Source organism: Lucilia cuprina, chromosome 4 (genome assembly GCF_022045245.1).
Source record: "Lucilia cuprina isolate Lc7/37 chromosome 4, ASM2204524v1, whole genome shotgun sequence".
Taxonomy (NCBI): Eukaryota; Metazoa; Arthropoda; class Insecta; order Diptera; family Calliphoridae; genus Lucilia; species Lucilia cuprina.
The window spans coordinates 19,599,820-19,621,258 of record NC_060952.1 but is presented as its reverse complement, the minus strand read 5'-3'; the positions used below and the strand labels follow the sequence as shown (position 1 = coordinate 19,621,258).

General features: G+C 26.6%; 1 protein-coding gene across 1 annotated transcript in view; it reads right to left on the bottom strand.

Moving 5' to 3' along the window:
• Nucleotides 1-612: 612 nt before the first annotated feature.
• LOC111687041 overlaps nucleotides 613-21,439 on the bottom strand; it is a 60,506-nt gene continuing 39,679 nt past the window's right edge. Inside the window, exon 3 of the mRNA XM_046949209.1 lies at nucleotides 613-963. The gene's annotated coding sequence lies outside the window, so the exon portion shown is untranslated. The remainder of the gene's footprint in view (nucleotides 964-21,439) is intronic.

Here is a 21,439-nt window from a genome sequence, read left to right as displayed (position 1 = left end):
TGATTTGATTTTTCCCAATTTTTAATGGTTTTTTGCAAATATACTAGGTTAACATAAATTTCAGTAGACGCATATAAAAAACAATAGAATAATAATTTAATTTGATTTTTAACAAACATTAACAAATTACTAGGATCTCATATTTTTGACAAGTTGATGTAAATAGTATTTTGATGGTAGTTTTTGTAACAATTATCGAGTTTTCTATTAAACAATATTTATTATCTAAGTTGACTTGCTAAAAATTATGAGCTATTGGTAATTTGTCTAAAACTTGTAAAATCAAATTAAGCCGAAAGGAAATTTGTCTAAAAATTAAGTTATACATATTTAACAAGTAACAGGTTGTCATAAATTTCAACAGCTATTTATTACAAAATATGAAATTACGAAAAAACATTCACTGCAAAGCAGGACTTAAAAGTCTAAAATTATTTATATGCACCAGTCGCGCAGAAAAAATAATAAGAGGATTATATTTTAATTTTGCTTTTTTAATAGCAAGTTTTTTATTTATTTTTCTTTGTTATGTAGTACATATCACATATTTATATAATAAAAATAATATTTATTTGTACCCTACGGTAGGTAATGTTAATAAAAATACAGAGGTAATTTTTATATAAATAATATTTATTAAATTAATTAATTTATTTGTTTAGAAATACATACAATATATACATATATATTATGTAATTTTGCTGCATGCAGATAGATATAATTGTTTTAAAATTACAAAATTTCTTTAAATAACCAGGGAATCAAAAATATTAGTTGGTATACAATTTTTAACATAAACTTATACATATTTATTTGTATTATTTATGTTTTGCTAGGTCCCTTTATCTTAATCTTCCTTCTTCATCAACCATAACATCAACATTGACTATCAGGCGCATATAATTTTCTGCAAGAGAAAAAGAACCATAACATCAACATTGACTATCAGGCGCATATAATTTTCTGCAAGAGAAAAAGAAAAATTGAAATTAACTACACATGACTGTATATAAAACAAACATATTAAAAACAACAAAATACATATAACAAAAAGGGTAATGGAATAAGTATATAATAAAAATTCCTAACGGAATTTTTGTCTTGGAATGTAAGTTACCCTATAATAGGTAAAGTGACATTTTCTAATAATTTGTTAAATAATTTCATCAAAATATACATCTCTAAAATGTTTGAAACCAGGGACGGAAAATTTATATTCTAAAATACTACCAAATTATAACAAATTGAGTACTTTTTAAGGGTTTAAAGTACTTAACTAATTTTCTGCGAAACTATTGACTAGACTATATACTAGACTGTAGACTAGAATACAGACTAAACTATAGACAATACCATATCCTAGACTATAGACTAGACTACAGACTAGATTTTGACTAGACTATAGACTAGACTTTAGACTATATTATAGACTAGACTATAGACTATACTATAGACTAGACTATAGACTAGACTATAGACTAGACTATAGACTAGACTATAGACTAGACTATACAATAGACTATACTATAGACTAGACTATAAACTAGACTATAGACTAGACTATATATATGTTGTATATTATTTATCAAAAGGTAGAAATAGTGCAAAAAATGAAGCGTAAAAAATTACTTAATTTTCCATGCCTGAGATAAATTATTTTTGTTGTTGTTATAATTTTCTTGTTTTCATTCTTCTCTATTTTGTTTACTTGTTTAAAGGTTTTTTTTGGTGTTGTGCAGGAGAGAAATAAAAGGAGAGCTTATATATTAAGCTTTGATCTAATTTATATGTTTTTGTTTAAACATTATTCCAATCAATGTGCATATGTACTTACATACATCTGTATATTTGTAATCTTATATATGTTTGTCTCTCTATTACTCTGATTTCGTTTTTGTTCTCATGCATTGTGATTCATAATGCATATTTATGGAAATTTTTACATAAAAGAATAGTGCCAAGTTTAACTCTTTCGTACAATAGACTATGTTTTTAAATTATGTAATTTGACATGATTTAAATTTAACATAATTGTTTAAAATAAAATTGTTTTTTATTTTAAATAATTTTTGCAATCACATCTAATCTATAGACTAATCTATATATGGACAAATTTATCACTAGAACACAACTGATTTATGAACTGTAAACTAGTCTATTGACTAGTCACTTAAAAACTTTACCTTAAATAATGTATAATTTGTTGTAAATAAAATTTTATAAAAATATTTGTTCCTTTAACGTTGAGGTCACAATAATTGTAATAATTGTAAAGTGTTTTATTTATTTTTAAACTCTATGGAAACCTATTTAAATGGAAATTATTGGATAAACGATTTAAGTAGTATTTTTATTTAAATAAAATATGTAAAATAAATAAAATTAAGGTCATTATATAAATAAAATAAAAAATGTACATAACAAACAGAAAAATTACCATAATTTCCTGAAAAAAAAGTATTAAAATAATTACAAGTATGTATATTGTGGCAAAGTCATTTTAACTTTTAAATAACAGAATATTATACTATATAGTTGTTGCAAAATGAAATAAGAATGAAAACAAGTAAATAAATGCAACGCATGCTTATACACACGTCCGCAGGATCCCCTTAACGGCCCAACAGTATGGCTCTTTATTATGAAAGTTTTTAATTTTGTTTTGTGGAAATTGTTATTGTTGTTGTTTCTTTTATATTTTATTACAATTACTACCACTACTACAGCAACAACAAAAGCTACTACAACTGCTACTTTTGTAATTTAACGGTATATTATTTTCATTATTTTGGTTTTTTAATTTTTATGCTGCTATGAGCCTTAAGTTATGCTATAGTTTTTTTAATAAACACATACATAAATATACATGTACATTCATTTAAGGCAAACTCACACACATAAAGCCAGACATGCATGCTCGCACAGTGTTGTAGAGGTTCAGTGTAAGATCCTTGTTAACACACATACTTATAAAGCGTTGAGAGAACAAATATTAAATGGTAAAAATACAAAGTAAATCCTTTGTTAAGTGCCCCAACAAGCGGCGATTATTTTTTTAATTTTACAAAATATATAAATCACATCTGAAATGACCTCATAAAAGTTTTTATAATGAGCAGCAAAAATAAAAATAATAAACTTCAAGAGCAATATTCTCCCCCACTAAACCAACTTAAAGATTTTTACAAACATTCATGTATATTCTTAAATATTTATACAAACGAATATCGAAACTTAAAGGCAACAATGCAACATCATGCAACAAAACAACAACTGAACAGACTGACACACAGGATATTTGTATGTATGTACATTCGGGCAGATGTTGCATGTAGTATTTAATTATGAGAAAGAAAAAACAGTTACTTCTGCCACATGCAGTAATAATAATCATAATAACAATAATAAAGATAATGATGTTGCTGACGATAACGATAAGGATGCTGATATCATCTTTCCATGTATAATAATTCGACTTTGCAACATTCCAGGATTGTGTGTGTGTAATAAAGGAAGTGTTGTTATGGACATACATATGTATGCATTTAAGCACTTTAAAATTCAATTCGCTTTTTTAAAGAAATGTTGATATAATATCAGAAGTGTGAAATCAACAGTTAAGCGGTTAAGTACATAAGTATGTACATAAAATATTTCGAAAATAGGACTTTGTATTTCGGAAAATGTGGAATTCTAAGTAAAATTCTTGTCAATTATTATCAATCAATTATACATTCAATTTGAGTTAATCATATTGTTCTACGTTTTACAATGTCTTTACTTACCGTTTTATTGAAATGTTTTTTGTTTGTTTTATCGATTTTAGTCCATTCCCTGTCGGGTTATGTTGGGAGTCACAAGATCAGAGTGTTCTTAATCTTTGTTTTATCGATTTCAGTCCATTCTTTGTCCGGTTATGTTCGGTGTTCGTTATTCCGCAACGAGAGAGATAGATAAGAGTCACCTTCTTTGAGTAAAGTCCTTATACCTATGTATATGTTTTTTGCACGTCACAAAATTTATTCACTTAAAACACTTCACAACTACATATATAAATATATCATTCACTGTATAATTATAAAAAAGCAGCCAATTTAATTTGTTTCAAATACAACTTAAAAGTTTGAAACAAGACCAAAAGATACATAAAAACAAGGAATACCCTACACCTGTATACGAATAAAATGTAAATCAGTTTTCATAATAAACTGAATTACATTTTACAAGCTCTTTTTACAAGGTTTACAAGCTCTATTCGGGGGTTCAGTTGTATGGGGGCTAGATGAAATAATGAACCGACAATTTTCAATAGGCTTCATCTACGGTACAATAGAAGATCATGTGCCAAATTACATTGAATTATCTTTAAAATTGCGACCTGTAGTTTGATTACAATGTTTACAAGCCCTATTCGGGGGTTCAGTTGTATGGGGGCTAGGTGAAATAATGGACCGATCTTAACCATTTTCAATAGGCTTCGTCCGCGGGGTAATAGAATAAAATTTCAAATTTCATTGAATTATCTTCAAAATTGCGACCTGTAGTTTGATTACAAGGTTTACATGGAAAATGATTCTGAGCCGATTGGTATACATTAAGGTGGATATAGGACAAATATTATTGTGCGTTACAAACATCAGCACACCACTAAAGAGGTGTAGGGTATAATTAAACACAAGCACAAGTGTAATTACTTAAAGGTATTTTTAAATTAAAAACATATTCCAACTAAAATATTTTTGTTTTGTTAAAGTCAAATGTCATATGAGTATGCTATTATTATTATTTTATATTGTTAAAATAAATTAAAATTTAACATAAAGCAAAAGTCCTTTACACTCCTTCTGAGAAAGAAAGGGGAAAAACGAGCAAAGAAAAATTCTTTAATTTTTAATTATAAAATTTCATTACATGCTCGAAATTGAAAAGCATTGAATTTCTGTATTGACTTCGTTTTAATGTTGTCGGTGGTCGTCTTCTCTACGTCATTTAGTCTGTTTTTCGGTGACCTTTTGGTGATACGTTTAACAATGCCATGTCTGAATGAACGTACAATAAAAATGTTTCCACATGTCTGAGTTCATGAGAGTTGACATTAAAATTGACTATATTGAAAAATAATGAATGAATGTAAAAAAAAAAATAGTTTACTCACATACTAACAACTTCAATAAAACGAACAAATCCCTATTAAAGTAGTAGGATAAAAGAAGTATGAGAAACATATTTAGGGTTCCGTATATGTTTTGACTGTTATTTTGACACATGACAAAAGTCATTAAAAAATTGAAAATGTTAGTTTAAAGTGAGTGAGTGAGTGAGTGAGTATGTGTGTTTAATATAATTTTTATAGCTGAAATTAAGTTATTTTTTTCTTACTACCACTGGAATAATGTAATGAAATAAATCATTAAAAAATAAATCAAATTTTGTAATATGATTATTTAAAATTATTGTTGAAACAAGGTCAATTGTAATTAATTTTGTTTATCGCTCGTGAATGCTTTACGTTTAGTTCAAGTTTTCACTGTAACAAAACTTACAAATTTCACTTGAAATTTTCCGGACAAAATTAACAAATTTTTTAATAAACAGAAAATTTGTTTTTCTGTTTTTATATCCTTTTTACAAGTACTGAGAGTAATTTATTTTAATTATCTTGGATAATATTTCTACCGAAAATAGTATGTTTGATACATGAGATTTAATGTTCACTTATTAATGCAATTAACTTTATGTCATATTGTTTTAATGCTAATAAATTCAAATTTAGTTATATAATTTCGAATGCATGTATGTATGTGTATTCTTTTTCTCAGAAAAAATACCCTACAGTTCGTGGTAACTGTCCAAATATTTTAGTATTTCAATTAGGAATACAAAAGATTTTAATTAAGCTTGAACAATGGAATTGAACTTGAAGAAACGCTTAACGTGACTATTCCCTCGTTTGCTAAGGGACACTTATGTATTAATGAAATTTTTCTTTGTCACACAAGCGTCAATTGTCAAATAATTGAAATATATAGAAATTAAAATAAAAAATTTACTTAAAAATTATATAATTACATTTTATCTACACCAGTGACTTTGTTAAAAATGTCAATTACTTTGTAAATAATAAAGTATTTAATTTAAGTTTTAACTTAATTCCGGAATATTGTTACTTATTGTTGACAAGGTGTATATGGGCCTATTCTTCTAAATGTTAGAAAATGAATTTAGGTCTACATCTTACTACAATGTAGAATTTCATTCAATTCATTTACTGAAGGGATGTTTGTATAGGTGCTAGGGTCAAATGATCGGCAGTGCCATTTAAACATCTTAAAAACGAAATTGTATTACTAGGCGAAATAATGGACCGATTTCAACAATATCTATAGTTCGTCCTTGGGTCAAAAGAAAAGTATGTGTCAAATTTCATGAAATTATCGTGCGCACTTGCTTTACATCGATATGGAAACAGATAGACATATGTATGTACAGACGCACAGACATAACGACGGACCGGCAGAAGGATATAGCTAAATCGACTCATCACAAACTCATAATACCCTCCCCACTATAGTGTGGTGTAGGTTATAATTAAAAAGGGTACATTTAATCGTTGCTAAACTGCTGGATATGTTTTTATACATATTCTCTTTAATAGCAAACATTGGCAAATATGTACTTGTTATATTTTAATACAATTTCATTTATAAAAATAATAATAAAATAATGTGTGTTTGTCTGTTTATGAACAAATATCAAAAATGTTATAATGAAAACAGTAATTATATTTTGTACATTCATTTTATTTTCTGTTTTTTTTGTTATGTTATTGCAAAATTACTAAGTAATTTAATTAAATGCTCACATAAATAAATTTAGTAAATGTCCATAAGAGTATCTGTTTGCTAGTGTCATCAAGTGTCAATGTATTTATTGTAGTCTATTATACTAACAAAATTATATATATTTTTTAATACAACATAACGCCTAGTTTTACATGTATGTTTGTTTGTAGGATTATATCCTAGCGGTACAACAAAGTGTCAATACATCCAAATTAGAAAGTGATTTTCATTTTCGTCTAACCACCAGTTTGGCTCTATTTCGTCTATCGCCACTGTTGTACTCTTCGTAAAGAGGGTAAAGACAATCGTCACATTAGTGTTTCCTTTATAAGCGAAAGAGTGGACGAGGAGTGAACTTGAAAAACAAACTTAAGCCTTCTGCTATCTCTTCGTAATCTATAGGTTAACGATTGACTTCCACGTGAGACAAGCACATGTTCAAATAACTGGTGATCTGGACGCTTGGTGGCTAGGGGTAAGCCTAAAGGTAGGTTAACTACTTCCCCCATATCCATAAATGCGTAATAAAGTTATGGATGGTTTATTGTAGGAATTTTTTTGTAATATATTTATGAATACGGAGGTTAATTCGGAACTGTCCGACCGAACTGTTGGGTATTTAAAAGTTTGCATTTGTATGAGTGTAAGTTTGTGTGTGTGGTTGTTTTCAAGCTTGTCTACATACAACATATTCATGACCATTTATTACTTTTAGTATTGATTCTAAATTAATGTTTAATTGCAATATAATCACCACCAAAAACATAATTAACTTTAGACAATTAATAAATTGTATAAACATATATGTATTAGGGTGGCCCCCTTTTTTTGAAAAATAAGATGTCAATGTTCTTATCAAAAATTAAAGTTTAATTTGTTTTAAGATACCGTCTTTCACAAGTTTGGTCTAGGTTCAATATTTGATGAGCTGGATCAAAGGATAAAATTATCACACATATATACATATGTACATATAGGTGTCTATATGTTTATTGGGGAGGTTAATTTTTTGAAAGTTAGACAACATAAATGTTTAGAAAAATCCATTATTACCAATATAATAATTTCTATTGCTTGTTTAAAAACCATTTTATATCAAACTGTTTAAATAAAAATTTAAACAATAAATTTTTTTTAGTGCAGATTTACTTCATAAGTAGTTAATGATAAATGTAATATGTATAAAAGGACATGTGGTTGTGTGTTGAAAATATTTATAAAAAAACTGGGACAATTTATTGAGTTCTATTCTAAAGTTCATTATAAATTAAAAAAAAACTATAACATATAATTGAAATATAGGTTCATTTCAAAATACTTCAAACAAAAAGTTTAATTCCTATAATGACCTAAAACCTAATACATACATTCATACTTTTCAATTATCATATTCTGTGTCTGTAATTTTTTGTAGCAGTCATTGAACAGTAATTGAACAATTTATTATCAAGCATTTGATGAGATTTTTTTAAAATTAATTTGCGCGTAATCTTCTCTTAATTTGAATGCCATTTTAATTAAATGATATTAAAGCCAACAAATTCCTTTATAATAAACACTATTTTCATGTTTATTTAAAGATCCATTGATTTCAATTCAAACAAAACATTGATTAGCTCATGATGCACGATGGCATCTGTACTCAGATTTAACCCATGCAACACAATACAACCCTTCAATCATCAGCAATCCATTTCCCCCCGCATTTATGAGACCAATAATCACTTTCATACTTAATAACGCTTGAAAAGAAAAATCTTTTAAAACTCTTTTACAATCATGAAAACAATTATAAATAAAAAAAGTCAATGAAGAAGAATAAAAATTCAGAATAAGAGCAGCCAAGACTTTTAAGAAGAAGAAAAAATAAAGAAAATAAATTAAAAATCCTCTGGAAAATTCATGTTCAAGTTAACGCATGACTTATTCGCTGAGTGAAATGTTGGCATGTTTTTATGTCACATAAATTTCATCCAACAGCATCCATCTAACTAACAAACCAAGTACGACTACAACTATGAACGAAGTAGTTTTCTTGTGACTGATGTGCATTTGAATTTTCCTTTTGCTGTCATTTTCTTTGGCTTTTGTTCATGTTTTTCTTGGTCTTTTGTGTGGCATTGTATGTTTACATACATACATAAATATATGTATGATACTTATATAGTTACAACGACAACGATAGATTTAGGATTTTGTGTGAAGATAAACAAGAGATTTCCGGAGTTGAAATGTTGTCATTCAAACGCGAAGGAGTTAATTAACGCGTGTGATTGAAAATCGTGAGAACCAGAATCAATCGAACGGTTTTTACGGGAATACAATACAACACCACACAATAAAATACAGACGTATACGCTAAAATAAACAGCATAATAATAAGAAAATATTTTTACTCAATAGAATTCTCACAGGTATTAAAATCATAAATATTATTATTACTCTAATATGTAAATGTTTAAATTGGGTACAAGGCTGCTTTTGTGTTCTTGACTAGCAGCGGATGTTGCTGATAAGGGGAAATTGTGATTATAATTATTGAATTTTAATTGTTATGACAGAGAGAGTGGCAGGGAGTTGCGAGGGGGCCTTAAGTTTATTTTAATGAGTTTTTAATTAATCTAAAAAATCATTTCCCAGAAAGTAGAAATTTATATTTTTTATTTTACGTTAAGGAAGTCTTTTTTCGTTTTCTTTTTATTCTTTCACTTTCTTTTCTTGATTTAAATTTTTTATCATATTACTTAATTTTAGAGTAGTTTTAAGTGCTTGTCATTAAATGTTACAGATTTAACAAATCTTTATTATATTATTTTTTGTCAGGCTCTTCTGGTAAATGAAATCATAACAACTGTGCTTATACATTTTAGCATTAATAGAGAGATATGTATGTTAAAGAAAACTTTGGATGTATCCTTATAAATATAATATAAATTTCACCTATGACATTAGGGTATTCGCTTTAATAATTTTTTTGTCTACATATCTATCAATGCTGAAGACGAATTTTATAAATACAAATTTTATAGATTTTTTATATAAAATTAGTATTTTTTAAGAACATATTGACGGACTATATTCAAAAGTCACTATCTCTAATATCAAAAGTTTTCAAGAGTTTGAAAATTTTTATTCTACGATGTTTTTGATGTCTTTATCATTAACCCTTTAATAATTAGAATTTAACATTTGATATGATTTGAAGATAGAAAGTTTCAAATTCAGAAATTTTTTAATATTTAAGGTAAGGAAGTTTTAAAATTTCCAAAAAAAAAAAAAATCAATTTGTATGCGAAAATTATTTTTGACGTGCAATAAGTAGCTAAGCAGTGGTGCAGTGAGTAGAACAAACCGAGGTTTCTGGTTCGTATTCTCGCGGGCTCTTTCTATTTATGAAAAACAAAACTTCTTTGTAAGCGAAATAGCAAGTACTTTTTAAACTACTTATTTGTAAGCGAGCGTGTAAGTACTTGCCTCCAATGTCGTCACCGTGTTAAAAATAATGAGTTATAATGCTAAATGAACAAGTAATGTAAAAAGGTTTTATTGGGATAATATAGAGACTTAAGAGTAACTTTTGCAAAAATACATAATGATTGTTGCATAAATAAGTTCTAAAACGAAGTAATTCCAAAATAACATTCAAAAGTACCTCTAAGTGAATTTGTTTACGAAAAATATCAAATTTTGTTTTACATTTTTTGTATTAAACCCATTTTACTTTAAAGTTGATTGATAAATGCGTGTGTTATTTATGTTAATGTTATAAAAGTCAAATTAGTTGTATTCTATAATATTGCAATTTCACTTCCTAATCACTTCCAAAAAAGAACATAAAATAACTTCCCGAGAAATACTTCAGATGTAGTGAATTTGGAATCAAATAAAAAGGACATTCTTCCAATGACAAGGTCATTTTCAGTAACTCCATGGAGTAAATAATCATTCTTTTTCCCTTCTTAGGAAGTTCTTTTTTTGCGCATATACATATATATTCGGTATTTAGGATAATACTTGTGTGAGAGCGATAAAAAATTGTGGACCTTTTTTTAAGAATATAAAAACGGACTATGAATTAATATACTTTCGTGGGTCTACGACATCTTTTTATTTAATTATTAAAATATAATAAATAAATATATGTATACCCGCCCAAATGTTTGGATCAGTAGTTATTCTATACATTGCGTTTCAATACGTGGTCGTCTTTTTTTGAAAATATCCAATTTCCAAATACCAAATACCATTTTCAACATTCTTTCTTGTTTTTGTTAAAATTTCCTCTATTTTTCAAGTAAATCCTTTCAAGAATTTAAGTGAGTGATTACAAATCTGTTTTATTTGTTGAAAAGTTATTTAAGATTTTCTTGAAATTATGATGAATTATAAGTTTTCTTTTTAATTTTCTAAATTGAAATATAAAAATTTAATGAAAACATTTAATTTGAACGATTAGAATTTTGATCCAGTATTGATTAAAGATATAAAATTCTATTTATATATAAAAAAATTTTTATATAAAAATTTAAAATCTTGCTGTCTTCCCTAATGTTGTTATCTTAAAACACACTACTATAGTAAATATTTCTACTACTCATACATAACCTTTAAATGTTTTTACTTTGCTTTTCAGTGCATTATTTTTTTTAACCTATACAACAACAGCAACGACAACAAAACTTAAAACACTAAAAAATATAAGAAGAAGTCCTTAAATAAACATTATGTATAAAAAAGGAACACTTGAAAAAGTTGAAAAATTAAAAAAAAAATAAAAACAAATAAATAAAACTACTTTTTAAAACTATCAATACTTAGCAGTTAAATTTGTTATTTTTCTATTTTAGTTCAAATGTATGTGAAAGTGAAGTGAAAGTGAGGTTTTTATGTATGTAATTCTGTTTGAGTATATGACTGAAGAATTTATGTTAAGTTTTTTTTCTTATTTCTTGATGTATTTGTTTGATTTGTAATCTGATCTACTTGACATTTCATCTCTAATATCTTGCAGTCAATGTCATGCGTTTATTTCGTACAATTTTTTTTGGAGTTTGCTTTTGCTGCTCTACATGTGTTTGAATACAGTATTAACGTCTATGTAGTTTTTAAATTCAAAATATTCACTTGTTAGAATTTATATCCTAACGAGGTTAGTACAAAAATTTGTTTTAATTACACACAGTATTTCCACAAACTGTTGCATTTTCAAAGAAAACGGAAGAAGAGGGAAATATCTAAAATACCTGGACCTACTGCAGTAGATAAAAAAGTTTTCATATACGATTTTTTTACGAATTTTTTGTTAAAATCGCTTTTAAGACTATAAAGTTGTTGTTATTTTTTGACATTATGTCAATTTGATTTGATTCCAACATTTTTTTCTCATTTCTCAACTTTTTGACATTTCTATTCAATTTTATTCTGGTTGTTGATACCAAAAGATTTGAATAATGATGTTAGTGAAAATGTTTGTGTTTAAATTAGTATTATGCATGATAAATTAAAATTCTTTTGTGTTTTTGTTATTTTTATCAAAAAAAAAAAAAAAAAAAACAAAAATGAATTCATTAGTAGACGAAAATGAATAATTTCCAAGAATGCAATAAAAGAAAATATCTTTCATACACTAACTAACAATTACTCTTCAATAATTATGTATACATAAATCTTGAATAGAAATATTTATTAAATATCTTAACAAATAGTTTTTCCCTTTGAACTAAAAATGGGCATAAGAGTGCGCCTGTTGAGTTGATTCCATAAAGGGCTTAAATATTTCTGCATTAGTTTAGCGTTCGATGCAGAACAAAACAGAAAACACATCTAAATTGTAAACACATTTACACATGTAAACATTTTAAGATTAATTCCACACCATTTAAGCAGCACTTTTATTGCTAGAGACTGGATAAAAAAAACAAACAAAATTGAACAACTTCTCAGTTAAGTTTGTTGTTTGTAGTTTGTTTGCATCTTTCTTTTTTAGTTCTTTCCTTTTTCTTGGCTGCGGCTGTAAATTTGGCAAATTTTCAAAAATATGTTTATTGTATCTTTTAAAGAGATAATAATTTTTCATTTACAAGTTTTACAAAGTAGTTTTATCTTGATGACTGGGCCATGTATGAAAAAAAATATGTTCGATGATTTTGTTTTAATAAACTGTTGATTCTCTCACTTGAAAAGTAAAATAAAAGCTAATTTTTTTTTAAAGAAACTAGTGTGAAGTGCGTGTTAATTTTGCACAATTAAATTTTTTTATTTGTCACTCTATAATTGGTAAGTAAAACTTTTAGATTAACCTGGCGTAGATATTTTTTCATAAATTTTTTTATCAAAATCGAATTTTACTACAAAAAAAAAATCCAAGAACTATTTGGAAGTTTTCGACAAAAGCTCTCATAACCAGACATATTTACGAAAAATGTTCTATTTTTATGTTGTAATTTTAATTCTATTTTTTCTGTTCTATTTGAAAAGAGAATTTTTCGAAAATGTTCGATAGGTTTTGAGTTTTAGTGTTTTTAATTTTTTATAAAACTATAATTTTTGTAAATTGTCTGTAAAAAATAAATTTTTTGATATAAAAAGAGATTTTGAAATATTCCGTAAAAATAGATTTTATTTTAAATTTTCTATAAAAAATATGTTTTAAAAAAATTTTCTATAAAAATTTATTTTTTTGAGTTTTTTTTACAAAAAAGGATATTATTATAAAATTAAATTAATAAAAATAAAAACATAACATCATAACATCTTAAACATAATAACCTTAATTTTCATACAAATATTCCAAAAAAATTATTTTTTTAAGTTTTCTATAAAAAGAGATTTTTTGAACATTTTATACAAAAAAGTGAATTTTTTGAAAAATTTATATAATAAAGTTTATTTTTGAAAAAAGAGATTTTTTAAATATTAAATTTTCATTATATAATTTTGAAAAATTTTCTATAAAAAGTAGAATTTTTAAAAAAATTTTCGGTTAAATGAGTAAATTTTAAAAAGAGTAGAATTTTTCGAAAAAGTTCTATAAAAAAGAGGATTTTGACCAATATATCTATAAATAAGCAAAAAATAAAAACATAAGTATATGCTAACCTAAAGTGCCTTTTCAGAAAAAGTACATTAATAAAAAAAAAAAAACAAACGAGACATAAGTATACAAAATCAAAACTCACTATTTCAATTAAGAATACATGTTTTGTCATAAACATGTCATAATCAAATCAAGTGTAGGTTGTCACAAAATACTCTTGACCGACTACACTTGAACTAAAATAAAAGTGATCCAAAAAAGTACTTAATGCACAGTATGTACTTAATGTGCTTGAGTTTTGTGCAAGTGTTTTTTTTTTTCAAATAATCAAAAGCAAAAAAAAAAAGAAATGCAGGGCCTATAGTCATGATCTATTTTTATAAATAAAAATTACAAGTTGCAAGTTGCTATTTAGTGAACTTGTAGTAAAGTGCATTTTTATTATTATTTTAGTTTTGTTATTTTTACTTTCATGCAACTCTAATACATATAAATTTGTTCTGACAGCTGTTTCTAATTTTTTTTTGTACCATTTTTAAACAAAAAAGGCTATTTTTCTTATATAGATTTAAAATCAAATGTTGTTTTAGGATTATTTTATTTTCCATCTTTAGTTTTGAAAAGTGCACACAATTTAAATGTTGACATTTTATGGTTTTCAAGTGTCATCTCATTTGTGGGTGTTTAAATTTAAATTGTGTGTACCTTGACCTTTTTTCTAGCTGTCACTCGAATTCTTATACTTTCCTGGTCTTTGTCATTTTAGAAATAATAGAAATTGTTTCGAGTGGTCCATGAAAAATTAAAGTAGTTTTAAATTAGTTAAATTTTGGTAATTAAGATTAACATGTGTAGAAAATTTGCCATGACATTTTATTGCGTTCAAAGTGTATTTAAGTTTGAAATTTTTCTTCAAGAAATTAATGTCAAAAATTTAATATGGTAAAATAAATAAATACATAAATATGTATGGAATATATTGTGTGTTTATTACCTAAATATCATTTTAATATTTAAAATGATATTTGATTTAAATTTTTGTTTTTGTTTAAAGTCATAAATTAGACAAAATATTGCCATTAAATTAAAAAAAAACTCATTCAGTAAAAATCAAGTATAAATGAATAGTCGGTCATGGCCGACTATATGATACACCAGTAAGTATGTTAAAATTTGGATTTTTTGTTAAAAAATAAAACATTTAATTTGTTTTTTAACATTATTCCGGAATACTTTTACTTATTGTTGACGAAAAAAATTGATTTTATTGGAAAGTAGGGGTTAATATGGACCAATTCTTATAAATGTTGGTAGAGGAATTAACGACTATTTGAAAGTTATTTATATAGAATTTAATCGTGTTATTAGTATTTGTAACTAAAGTCTTACCATCAAGTTATTTTCTCAATGGGTTTTGATTTGTGTGGATTTGGTTACGGTTGTATGGAGGATAGGCGAAATAATGGACTGATTTTAACCAGAGTATGTGCCAAATTTCATCAAATTATCTTGAAAATTGCGACCTGTAGTTTTCGCACAAGGTTTACATGAACACATAGACAGACGGACATAGCTAAATCGATTCGATGTGAGACCAATATTTTTAAGTGTTACTTACATCAACACAAACGCATAATACCCTTACCACTATAGTGGTGTAGGGAATAACAACATGAATATTAAATTCACAATTACAGTAAAGAGATGAATAATAGTCAAGAAAAAAGACTCATTTTAGAAAAAAGGAATAGAGACATAATTTAGAAATCTAGAGGTTCGATGCACATTTAAAATTTTTAACATCTTGAAGAGATTTAAAGTCCAACTAATTTGTTTTGAAAATATTCGGGGAATTTAAATATTTTTTTCACACAACTGTTTTGAGTCCACCCAAATACATTTATATATAAATTAATTTGTCTACAACAAGCATTATATGCCCACATTCACGCGTTATTTTATACAAAATTCTCGGAAAAACACCTTGCTTTAATTTGGAGATGACATCCACATCAGAAAAATTATAATATATATGTATGTAATTTGTTTTTGTTTTATTTTTTTAACAGTGAAAATAAAATACTTATACGCATATAGAAAACAAATTTTTAACATATTTTTTTATCTTCCAGAAATGACATAGATTTGTTTGTTTGTATAATTTAATAAGAATAAAATTAAAAAAAAAAATAAAACAAAATGTTAAACAAAAATTAATAAATATCATGTATGTGATTTGTTTAAATAGAGATAGTGCGAGGGAATGCTTAAAATTAGTTAAAATTAGACATTTTTGTAGCTTTTCTTTATAAATTTATAAATTTATAAATTTCTTCCATAAAATATTGTATATGATTTTATGTCCGAGATAATGTAATATGTAATTTAATGAAGAGAGAAGTACTGGTCAAAATTATGGACTGTAACAAGGACCGGGATAAACAAGCAAATTATAATGATTTTCAATATATATGTTATAAAAATCAGAGTGAATCTTGAACCAATTATAAGCAGACATCTTCTGCATTTGATACGATATTTTTTTAGAAGGACTCATTTATCTCAAACAAACTTTATAGGTAATATTTCTTAGAGACAAATTGTTTTAGTTTTTTTTTTACTTTCCCGATTACCCTCGTTCTTTTGTGATTTCTTTTTTAATGTTTACTAAAAAAGAACATCCATATAGATTTGTTACTTCGCAGCCCTTTCTTTTTTTGGATGCTATTATTGATTTGATTGTTTATTTGAAATATACATTCATGCACTATAATAAAATCGAAATAGAAAAATGTGGCATCATATGTTTATTATTGTTGTTGTTGTTATTATAACTTTTAAATACTTTTCGATACTTGTAGAGTTGAAATATTTTTCAATTTTATTTTTTTTCGATGTCGTCTATAGTAAACATAAACACATCATCTAATATATAGACTAGCTAGCAACCATAATAATCGTAATAAAAACTGGCCCTGAGAAACTTTAAATAAGCGTGAAAAAGGAGCACATGTGTCAAAAAGGATTGAGAGAGGGCGAGTGAGTGGGTTTGACATGTAGTCGTAATGTAAACATTATGATTATTAGGTGCGAATGATGTTGTGAATTTTATTTTTTTGTGTGTTTATTTTTGTTGTTGTTAGTTCGCAGCTAATGCAATTATTTTTGTAGTTGTTGTTTGATTTTTTTTAGTTTGTATTTTTTTCTCGTTTATATATTTTAAGGGGAAATTTTCACATATAAAATGCATTTATTCACATCACACGCATGATGTGAGTGTTTGGAGAAATATTTGAATGTGTGTGTTTTTAATTTGATATTGATAAATGTGTTTTAAACAAGTTGTTAAATGGAAATTTTAATGGTTTTTAATTTAATTGTTGATTAATTTTATTGCATTTTTTTGTGTCCTGTTAAAGTTGGGGTAGTGTGTGGGATTATTTGTATTAGTTTTAATTATTTTTTAATACAAATGACATCTAACTGAGTATGTATAATTATAATAGAAAAAGAATAGTTTGTGACTTGTAATAATTTAACAACGTACTTTTCAATGACAACTACTTACTGTATGCTTTACTAAAAAGAACTCTAAAAATCTAATCAATCAAGCATTGAGTAGATAATTTGACTTACAAACCGAAGTCCCCAGTTTATTATAATGAAATAAAACAACTTACTTAACAACTTCTTTGCAAGCGAAATTGCAAGTTCTTCTTAAACTCTCTATTTGTAAGCAAGCGTAAAAGTACTTGCCTCCAATGTCATCACCGTGTTAACATAATTGAAAAATTATATTTAATGACGCCAGACTACAAAAACATCTAAGCAATCAAGCAATAAGTAGACATTTGACTTACAAACCGAAGTCCCCAGTTTATTATAAAATAAAACAAATTACTTAACAACTATTTTGTAAGCGAAATTGCAAGTTCTTCTTAAATCTCTATTTGTAAGCAAGCGTAAAAGTACTTGCCTCCAATGACATCAACGTCTTAAAATAATTAAAAATTCATATTAAAGTGGTCTTGGTTTGTTTAATGTTCTAGTCTGGTAGACCGGAGGTGGTGGGTTCGATTCCAACCTGTGGCACTGATTAAGGAGCGCGCATCAGGCACGATAGAGGCTTAGGTGTAGGTATTTCTTCGGACTTAATGTATATTCATTCTCCTTTCAAACTTACTATGAGCTAAAAGGATTTATGGTAATGTAAAACTTATTTGTGACATTTTTCATCTTGATACTAGTGTTTATAAAAAAATGTAGACAATAAAGTCATTTTCTGAAGGGTACTTTGTATGGGGCTAGGCCCGATAATAACAGAAATAGGCAGTATTATAATAGACTCTGGAAGTGATTCTATATATGTATATGAATAATAAAGTAAAGTTTTGTATTAGGCGTGAAATCTTTCCAAAATCTTATAAACCATTAATTTCAATAATATTGCATATTTGCAAAAACAAATCTAATATTTCGGAACATTTTCAGAATCTTAATACTAACTCTGAATGAGAAACATAATAAAGAACTAAATGTCATAAATTATAACATCGCACTTATTTTGGCATTGAAATTCATATGAGGTTTTTATTTCAATTTTGAACTTTAATAAACGTATAAATACTGCGTAAATTGGCGAAAAAACAAGAAGATGTCTAAATGTCTGACAATTACGTGTATAAGATCAATTGAAATCATTTGGCCAACATTTGTCACCCTAAAATTCTAGGGAAATTATTAAGAACTAGATATATATATATATGTAGATCGCTTTTTCTTATTGTCATGTATGTTTTTATTTTCTGCTATTAATTTGTTAATTTTTTACATTTTAGAATTGTAGTCAGTCAATGGATGGATGTGTGTGATTATTTTATATTTCCTATAGATGATGACATTGTTGTTGATGTGTGTATGGCGAGGAAAATGATGCTGATGATGAGAACAATAATAAAATAATAATGATGCCACAACACCGACTATTGGCGATCTTGGCTAAAATGCAAAAAAAAAAAACTTGTTAAGACAGAAAAACAAACAATCAGCAAGACAAAATACGACACTAAACTGTGTGTGTTTACTAATTTTAACAATGATGTAACTTGTCGCTAAACACACAAACAACGCCACACTCAAAAGAAGAAGCCCCAATATTGTGGCAAGAAAACCAAAAAGCGAAAAAAAAAATTCACAAAATGAAAACAAAATTTTTGCAAAAACGGAAAAGCGTCACAATAAATTGGGCGCGTGGCCAAAACAGCATCATGTTTATAAAAAAAGATGTGGATTTGTGTTGTTGAAGTAGTTGTTGTTGTTCGTGTTGTTTTAGCTACTGTTAAACGTTTTTCTGAATTAAGTTGCTGTCATGACACGTTGCCATACAATAATGATACTTAAAGCAGACGTACGCCAAATTTAAGTGTTTGCCAAAAAAAAAAGAAAATAGAAATAAAATAAAACTGAAAACGAGAAAAATAATTGTATATAGAGGCAAAAAAATTAACACTTAAACACATATTCGTACAGTCATATAAACGTATTATATGACCATTTCATACACACGTTCTTATTTACGCAGAATATTTTCATACAACAACTAGCAATACTACCAACAACAAACATGGAGAAAAAAACAACAAGAAAATGAAGTGCAGTCGTGTATTAAAATTATCCAACACCTGACTCATACATCCGAAATAAACATCCTATCGACTCTAGTTTCTGACTGACTACTATGCTAAATACTTGTTGTACTTTTCGACTCTATTTTATGTATGTAGATAATGAAGTTGCACTGTGGTTTAAAACAGGAGATTTTTGCAAAATCTAGTTATATTAACATTGATTGAGTGTTGAACATAAACGCAAAGATGTGATAGATTTTTAAATTTAGAAATGTTTTAAACTTGTCTTAATTACGAAATGTCAATGTATAAACTTTTTATATCAAATTCAATGACAATAATCTATATTGTGGTTTTATGTCAAGTGACATAAATCTTAAAACTGATGTCGAAATACATCAAATCGAAATTAATTAGTTTAGACACAATTTTCAATAAGATAGTCAAGAACTTTCTGTGTTACAGTGAGTTCAAGCCAAGGACTTTGGTTTATTCCCAGCAGGATTTACTTTATAGAAGTACTGAAATTGACCTGAAGAAGTAATGATTTTAACATAGGTTTGTCACAGGAGTGCTGTCCTTTTTATTTGATTCCAAATTCATTACATCTGAAGTAATTTTTCGATTTTTTAGGTGTTATTAGAAAGTGAAATTTAAGTTTTATAGAATACAACTAATTTGACTCAAACAATATTAATATAAATTAAAAAAATTACACGCAATCACCAGTTAACTCCAAAAAAAATTGGTTTAATTCAGTACAAAAAATATACCTTCAATTTAAAAAAATTTACTTCTTTTCGATTTTTTAGAAATTAATAAACATCACTTCCACAGAAGATAAAAAATCACTTAGTGCTACTTCTAAAATAGTGATAAATGTTATTTTTTTGAAAGTACTTCGTTTTATTTTTGCTGGGTTTAAGTGCGCGTCAAATAATGCTTTTCACATACATAATTCATTTTGTTTTATTTTTTGTAAAACACAATTCTTAAGTCGCAATCAAATAAAATGTGCAATCAAAATGACACAGCCTTAAATAGTGTACTTCTATATTAGAGAAAAAAGTCATTACTAGAGTGCTTTAAAGTAAAGCAGACGGTACGGCATTGAATAGTAAGTGGTTATGTAAGTACAACCCATTACCTTCAAACAGAAAAGATCAGATGGATGTTAGGTACTTTTTCGAAATGAATATGAATTAAGAATTTAATTAAAGTGCTGTTTTTAGATAACGTGTAAGTAGTTTGAATTAAAATTTTACTTGTATTTTGTTTTTATTACAATAACAGAAAACAAATGAAATTTGTACTCAAACTACTCGCTCGTTATCTAGAAACAATTGTTTACTAAATAGGTTCAAACGATGACATCAGGAAATAATCCTCAAATGGACACATCATCAATCAGATGCTTACAGAATCAATATTACACTAATATATAAACTTCAAAACTATAATTTATTTCACCCAAAACCACTGTACATTTCATCGACACTTAAAACATGTTGCATGTACATATTTATGTACAAGTGCATGTGCAATTTTTAACGGAAAAACATTTTAACCCCTTCAATGATTCAACATTGAAATTTTCTGGTAAAATCAACAACAACCACATTTTCTTCTTAAATTTTAAAATCCTTTTTGGAGAAAAATATTGCTGCTACTAACCACACACAACATAAAAACATGCGAAAAATTAAAACTATGAACAATTTTTAAAATAAAAATAGTTCTGTAGTGCTACGATTGTGATGATGAAGTTCAACAGCATAAAAAAAAACATTGAAGTGTTGTTGCAAATTAAAAACATATTGTCATGTGTGTTATTTTTCATTTTATTTCTATGCAATTTTGCATTAACACAAAAACATACTAGGATCATCATAGTACAACTAAGATAAACAACAAAATATTACTAAAAATATCAT